We start from the raw sequence: 7,082 nt of genomic DNA, 5'->3' as shown, positions 1-7,082 counted from the left end.
AAAAAAAATTGAATTTGGTTTGATATTTTGCTTCATCGAACTTTAACTATCAATCCAATAAAATTCAATATTTTAACAAATAGTTTGAGTAGCTCATAAATTTATTTGCTTTTTTAATTATATATTTTTAATTTAAAATTAAGTCAAGTTTAAGTATTCAAATTTCGAATTACTCAATTTTTTTATAAATCTAAAATTGCCATTTATTTCTTCCTTCTAATATGTTATGAAGAAGTTTATGCCATTGGAAATCCTTTGAAGGATGTCAGGTGAATAGATTCAATAATGTTTTAGATCTTTATCTTGAATTTAATTTCATTAAAAAACTTAAAACAAGTTAATAATATTTATATCTGCCACTTGAACAAAATGAGATTAGAATATTGATAGATTCTCCTTTTTAATAATTTACATTTTGATTTGTGCCATTTTTAATTCATATGTATGTGATATTTGATTCACGTCTTATAAATGAACTTGAAATGAAAAGATTGGAACTTTTGACAATTATTTTTTATTGCAAAATAAATTATTTCAATGTATTTTACAAAATAAAAAATCATTTAATTCAAGCTACAAAATTTTCAGAAGTGAACTGCTTGAAGCACTTGGTGTATGAGGCAGGCATTCAGTAATAGGGAAAATAGATAAAGGGCATATCATCCAGTAGCCAATATAACCAAGCAGAGGCATACCTTCAAATTTTCAATGCTCAAATTGTGAAGATGAGCAATGCGAGTTTGCACTTTCAGATATTGGTTGAAAAGCATCTACGGTCACCGGTTCTTTTTTTTTTTCCTTTTGATCAAACATGTTGTATTGTGTCTGTGAGCTTGGTTCCTACTCAACCTTCAAACAATCCAACTCTATTATGTATGGAATATGATTCTATTTCTGAATCCTATTAAGTTCCTCAATGAGTTCGGATCCGCTAGAAGAGTGGGATTCATATGCAGTTGGATTGGTAGAATTCATAGGAGATGATGGGTTTAATTCTTTATCTAGATCAGTGGAACCTGAACGAGAACCAGAAAAAAGTTGGTCTAAACTTCATCCTTATGTTGCCTGGTCTCAAGAAATAGTACCACTGTTTGAAACAAAGCTAAATCAGGGAAGGAAACAGATCCATATCTTTCTGGAATTTCTTTGTGTGCCGCCTAAAAGACGAGTGAATTAGTGATGAAACTGTAAAATGGGTTGTTAGGAGATTTGATGAGATTAAGTAGCAATTCAAATTCTAAAGACATATTTCACTTGTCAAATGTCTAATTAAGGGATTTGAAGTATTAGAAATGATTTAGAACATGATTGAAAATATGGTATGATTTTAGTCTCCGGTGTTTTAGTGGGATTTTGGATGTTTAGGAGTGTTAAAGTGATATAAGTTGTTTTGCCAAGTGTAGTTGAGTTAAAAGGCATGATAGGAGATAAAAGTAGGAGATTTGAGTGAGTTTTGGATGAACTGTCCCTGCTGATCGCCCTCCCTTCATTTCCCATAGTTCGAAGCACAAATTGCTTGGCTTTGCGCCGTTGATTGTTGAGAGGCCTTTAACGAATCCATCTTCGGCTCCATCAGCTGGACGCTTAAGAAAGGTTGCTTTCTGATCAGACTGATCACTGTCACCGGGATTGAATTCACCATCAGGAGCAGCAGTTATACTTGGCTGTTGACTGTATCCCTTGTCTTTGAATTTCTTACCCTACCAAAATGTCAAATTATTAAAACGAAAGTCAGCAGATCTGCATCCCTAAATCTCCTACACACTAGCATACAGTATGTTACTCGGGATCAATTGTTAGAAATGGGTATATTCAATTTGTTTTTAAGTTTCTTCATATATTTGGAGGGTTATATACCCATACACACATCTAATATGTGATGGTAATGGATGCTTTAACAAAAATGAAGAAACAGAATAAGAATTATCATAGTTCGTTGCGAAATGAAGCATTAGAAATTTACATGTCCTAACCCAACAAATAGGAGGGAAACAAGACTGGTTAAGTTTGAAGTAAGAGAAGATTCAGAGTACGGAGATATGAAGGTAGGTTTACAGGAGCATCATTAAGATCCCTTACCTGCATTCCAGTTACAGACTTTAGGACTCCCCATATAACATGCTTCTTAACTCGAGAGAACAGTCTCCTCCAAGTTCCGGTGAACTCGACTCGGTGAAATGTATCCACCAGCAACTTGAAATCACTTGCAACAAATCTGGACCTTTCGTACGTAAGTAATAGCTCAACCTAATGCATAACAACAGAAATATATGACAATAGAAACCAAATAATGGCAATAAAAAAACATGAGATAACCAATTAGATTAGTTGAATCACCTGACTTATCTTGACATTGCGAAATTCAATCAGTTTCGGAGGACTAGACTTTTTCTCTTCAATGGGATTTACAACCTGAGATGGTCGGCCGCTTTAGCAGATTTTGTGTCTTTCATTTTATCCTGTTGCTCAATGGGATCAAGTAGGTCCATTTTCGAGGATTGAGCATGCATGAAAAGTTCGGTAGCTATGGACTCTGCAACAGCGTCTTCCATTCTGTCGAAAGAAGATGTTCTCCTCAACCCGGAGCCAGGTTTTAGGTCTGGCAATTTTGTTGCCTGCAAGTGGATTCCGGAAAGAGCTTACGGAAATTACAGCATTAGAACATAAAGATCTAAAGCCTCAACAGAACCTAGTGGCTTAAACAAATCAATAAGTTTCCCCGTTAATACACGTTACTGAAACATAAGGATGCTTACTTTGGGAGAATCAGTTGGCAGATGGACGCACTTGATTTGTGTGATGGCTGAGGCTCCTTTGATATTAGGCCGAATGCTGCTGTGATATCAATGCTTTTCTTTGCCCTTCTTGCACCAGATATTGTCGAGACCTTCCAAACTTCCTGCATTTCCCAAGTTCCAAGCATAAAGAATATCACCAATTGCACTGAAAATTTGCTTACAGATTCAAAGACCCTAAGCCCAAAACTAACCTTCCGTTTTTGTGAATCTTGGTCTTCTGATGAGAAGAGATATCCCCACACCATACTGTACATTGACTCAGTCAAATGAATCTTTAGCGGATATACATCTTACCTACAGTACAAAAGAAATAACTTTTATCAACTTTTCTTAACGCTAGTTCATCAAAGTCACAAATCCTTCTAAGATCCAATACCTAAATATGACAAAAGTCCCTTATTTGTAATACGAATTGTTTGCAAGTCCGTGTATGATAGAACAAACAGGTAATAACTCAACTGCACACTATGCACTATGGAGTTAATTACGTATCAGAAAAGCTCCTCCACAATCAACATGGTGCACTCCTAAAGCCATGATGCCATTAAACTATTGGTTTGCATTCACTGCAATTGACAATATACAAGATCCTATTCATTAAGCATTCTCAAGCTCAGTTTTGAGGAAACAAGGGCCAAAAGCATGATCAGCAAAATTCATGTCTCTTCTCTGTCGACCTTGCTTCTTCTTTCCTCTTCACAATCTTATTTCTCCCTAGCTGCAGATAGTTTTTTTATAAGCTTTTAATGGCATCAATTCCAGATGTCATCTTATTTCCTGCATGCGCTCATCTAATCTATTCACCGCTGATCTAGCTATAATTTCTCACAAAGCTATGACAACCTTTTAGCTCGCCTTTTTGTACCATTCTTCATCATCTAATCTGCAAGAACAACTCATAGGAATACATAAAGAAGATTCACTATGTAGGAGATTATACATATTTCTATAGCAATCAACTTGCTTAGAACAACATATGAACCAGATCATTGGTTCAATCAAACTGCAATCAGGGAACTCATGCTGGACTGAGCAATATATAAAAGCTACTAATGGTTCCATATGTTCTGTATTGAAGTAGGCATGTAAACAATGAATTCGAAAGGGAAAGAAGGGGAAAAAAGAAGTGAATTTTACTTGTAAAAGCTCCAGAACAGAGTTTCCACCCCTGGGAGCTCCCTGCTTTCCATCAACACGAAGCAGCACTTTTCTGCAACAAGGAAAGTTGGTATCATGATTTTCTAAATAATTATGACAATAAGCTGAGGTATCTAATCCAAATCTTCACACAGATGAAAATTTCAAGAGGAAACTGATCGTGTATATAAGCAAGTTTCAGATGGCATAAATGGAAAAACCAGAGAACCATAAGACAGATGTAACTATAGGACTAGGTTCTTTTGGCATTGGAGTGCCAAAGTGGGCATTGAAGTACAGGAATTCAGAGGTTCAGATGAGGCGTGTTGTCAAAACTATTATAAATATTGAAAGGAGAAAAATAAATTTTCTAAAAGATGTCACAAACTATAATCAGCAAAACAAAAGGCACAACCAAAGCAACATAATCAAGGAAACGTATGTACTTTCCCCATTCTGTAGGAGGATTCCACGCTGATAAAAGTATATCAGACTTTGCATTAGCTAGGCAGTTTCTTATAACAACAGACTTAGTTCTAAACAGAGCGATACCAATATCTGAGTAATCACGATCATAATCATAAATCTGCATGAACAGGAGAGCAGAAACTGTAAGATTCCATCTTCGAAAGCAAACATTATTCGAGTGCAAATCAAATTTAAACCCCAATTCAATAAAGAACAAAAAAAGAAGCCAAATGTAAAAAAAAAAAAAAAACAATGCAATGGAAAGAAAAACCAATATCGATCTCAATCTAGTCAAAGGTTCTAGGTGCAGAACTAGTACATACCAATGAGGAGGAAGGTACTAAATTCTAAAATGAATAATCAAACAAAACACACACACGTATTTAATATGTTCAATAAACTCCAATGTATAACTTTGTTAGTACAAGTTAAAAAGTTGAGTCCAATCGTTTTCTAATGTATTCCAGATATAGGTACAGTCAGACCTAAATAAAAGTCATTCAACTCAAGCTCTTAGTTTCCTTCACTTCACCTTCAAGAAGATATAAATGAACATTTTCATCCTTTCTAATCCTATAAAAGATTCATGTATTATCTCACTTATCAAATAAAACTAAGGTTGACAAATAAAATCAAAAAGGAGGTAATTTTCAAAGTACCACCTTTTGCCTTTAGATCCCCATCTAGGAAATAATGTATCATTTAAAATAAAATGTATTTTTTTATCAATTCTCTCTTGAATTGCTTAATGTTGTTAATGAGTTTCTCTATAACCTGTTTTGTTGATTCAAGAAAATAAGCAGTGCATTAGTTCCTGGAACATTGATGATATACAGAAACATATCTATGTATACCTTTTCAATGAAAAAAATTAGAATAAGATATAATTCACCAATTAATCAAATATATCTTCTTTTTAATGTATTTTCCAATATCATTTTGATGATTCCAATATTAAACTGATAGCTTTTTTTGTTAGAACCAATATTTAGGTGAAGGCAGATATGGAGGGTATAATGAGCTGTTTATAAATACAACCTCCACTAAAAGATAAGGAATATATCATTTGAAACTTCTCTAGCATAAGCATAAAGCAAAAGAACATATCATTTTCAGGAACTCACCATGTCATTTATCTCTACCTCGGCAAATGGTTTGCCATCCATAAGCATGCTCCATTCGAGTTGGTAATTTGCACAGAAATTCGCATGGCACAGGATGGAGTTTTGTTCTTTTTTTTCTCCATCAGCCGTTGCTGGGCTGCTTTCTGCATAGTAACCCGTAAGTCTGCTGATGCTTCCTTCCTAAGTTTTTTTTGCGTTAACAAATTCTTTCTTCAGTCCTTGCACCTACACAAATCAAGTTCTATTGCTTGAAACCTATTCGAGGACCAATAAGAAACACAAAATCCATGTCCAAACTGCAATGAACCCATTCATAATTATATTCAAAAGTGCATATTTCTTATCAAAATGCCTTATCAAGGTTCGCTCTTTATCTCCATAGTTGGCCTCTTTAATTCAGCAAACATCCTTTTGTTAAGCTTCAAAGTGCATTTTTCTAGTTTTCATGATTCTATACATGTAGGTGGAGTATCTTTCCACATTCACAAAGTTATCCTGAAAAATTAATAGTCTGATAAAGGATAAGGGACTGACCCAAATACAATTTCAAGGAAATTCTCCCACATACTGACCATTATAGATACTCTTACTTTGAGTGATGGGTATATTGGCTGAGGAAACACCTTAGGAATTGGTTCTGGCATGAAAGATATGGCACGAAGGAAATTTAGCCTAAACCAGTATGATAGCACGCATCTTAGTTAACTTCCATATCACTATTAATTATCTTCACCGATAAGGCGATAAGTACATTCTCAGCAGAAAGAAAATTATGGATTCATAGGAAATATATTTCCCGGATCATAGATTGTGAGAAATTTCCCAGACAAGATGAAGCGGGGAATCAAGCAGGCATGCTAATTATTTGACCTATCAATGGTTCATGGTCTTTCACATCACATTAAGAAGGAGTTGATAAATTAAAACAGCGGAAAGCTCAGCTCTCCACTTTTCTAAGTTGGATCATAATATAGGCCCCCTAACATTATTAACCTTCTAAAACTAAGAACATTCAAAGAGAGCATAACACCACAAACATGGAAACTTGATATTTAGAGATTGTTAACAAGGTTCACTTTCTTACCAAAATAGATTTCCCACCATTTATCATCCACCAATCACCTTCTTTTTCCAGATTGTCTCCTGAAGTATCACAATGAAGAGATAACATCTTAATGTCATTTAGAATAAACTTATGCTCCCATTCTTTCTGCTCAAGGGTGATTTTGGCAATTTCTACTTCTTCAACACCAGAAGGAACCACTGCATCTGCCCTCTTCCTCTTCCTCTTCATCATCTTCTCCAGGACAAGTGAAGCAACTTTTTCGAGGCCTGAATTAAACATGTTACTTGCATTAATTTGGAAGAATGGAACTATAAAATACCAAAACAAATTTCTTTTGCTGCTGAGATTATGTAACTGCTGTAAGTAGTTAAAAAAAGAGATGATTGCATTAAAATGACAGATGCAATGAATATTGAAGCATAGGTTACATTTAAAAAAGATCTGCATTAAGATATAATGAATGCTTATACTCGATAATATCTGGCCTAC

The 7,082-nt window shown here is 34.7% G+C and overlaps 1 pseudogene; it reads right to left on the bottom strand.

Annotated features, from left to right (window-relative positions):
• Positions 1–888: 888 nt before the first annotated feature.
• LOC120180635 overlaps positions 889–7,082 on the bottom strand; it is a 28,663-nt pseudogene continuing 22,469 nt past the window's right edge.

This window comes from Hibiscus syriacus, unplaced genomic scaffold (assembly GCF_006381635.1).
Source record: "Hibiscus syriacus cultivar Baekdansim isolate YM2019G1 unplaced genomic scaffold, ASM638163v2 tig00112498_pilon, whole genome shotgun sequence".
NCBI classification, from domain to species: domain Eukaryota; kingdom Viridiplantae; phylum Streptophyta; class Magnoliopsida; order Malvales; family Malvaceae; genus Hibiscus; species Hibiscus syriacus.
This window is presented reverse-complemented; position numbering and strand designations above follow the sequence as displayed.